Genomic DNA, 863 nt, shown 5'->3' on the forward strand with positions numbered 1-863 from the left:
TCGGGCTGTCCCTGTCCCGCGCTGCCCGGCAGGAGGCCTCCGAGGCCTTTTACTTTATCCGCGGGTCTCCCTGCCGGCCACGTCCGCCCGGACCGCGACACAGAGGCGGTCTTTCGGGGTGAGCTGCGTGGCTTCCGACCCGGGAAGAGCTGCGCCCGACCGCCCGGCCGCCCCGCAGCCCTTTATCCGCGCCCGGTGGACCGCAGCCGACCGGCCGCGCTCCGCGCCGACGCCCACTCCCTGCTCTGTTGGGCTCCGCCAGGAATGTGCCGGACCGGCGCCGCCTCGGAGTGACAGCGCGCCCGGCCAATCATCGGGCCGCAGGCGCCAGGCCCCGCCCCCCCCACGCCTGGGGCTGGTTCCCGCCGGAGGGGGCGGGGCGGGGCGGCGGGGAGGGGCGGGGCCGGGCGGGGCGGCGGGCCGGGAGGACCTTGGGGAGGCGGCACCTGGGCGGCGGTGATGTCAGCCGGGCGCTGTGCTCCGGCTCCGGCCCAGGCTCCTATCGCCGTGTAGGGCGCGGGGGCGGCCGCGGCGAGAGCGGCGATCCGACAGCCGGGCGGGTGCCGGGAGGCGGAACTGCAACTTGTGGAGCTCGGCGGCCCTCCGCGTCAGGTAAGCCAGCCGCGGGCGGTTCCTTCCGCGACCCGCGCCCGCGTTCCCGGCGATCCCTAGGGAGTGGGGAGCAGCTTCGGGGGTGACAGGAAGGGCTCGTCTGGGTCCTCGGTTCCCGCACTCGGACTCCCCACAGCGCAGAACTGCAGTGAGGGAAGTGTGCCCGGACTCCCCTCCACAGTTTCCAGTCAGGGAAGTGTGCTCCCGGCTCACACCCAGACTCCCCTCACAGACTCCAGTCAGGGAAGTGT

At 74.5% G+C, this 863-nt stretch overlaps 1 protein-coding gene across 9 annotated transcripts in view; it reads left to right on the forward strand.

The window, feature by feature from the left end:
• The first annotated feature begins 402 nt into the window (after positions 1-402).
• The window catches only part of Ppfibp1 (PPFIA binding protein 1), a 149,657-nt gene continuing 149,196 nt past the window's right edge, over positions 403-863 (forward strand). For all 9 annotated transcript variants that reach the window (XM_031383912.1, XM_031383911.1, XM_031383917.1 and 6 more), the window contains exon 1: positions 403-612. The gene's annotated coding sequence lies outside the window, so the exon portion shown is untranslated. The remainder of the gene's footprint in view (positions 613-863) is intronic.

This window comes from Mastomys coucha, unplaced genomic scaffold (assembly GCF_008632895.1).
Source record: "Mastomys coucha isolate ucsf_1 unplaced genomic scaffold, UCSF_Mcou_1 pScaffold20, whole genome shotgun sequence".
In the NCBI taxonomy this organism is placed as follows: Eukaryota; Metazoa; Chordata; class Mammalia; order Rodentia; family Muridae; genus Mastomys; species Mastomys coucha.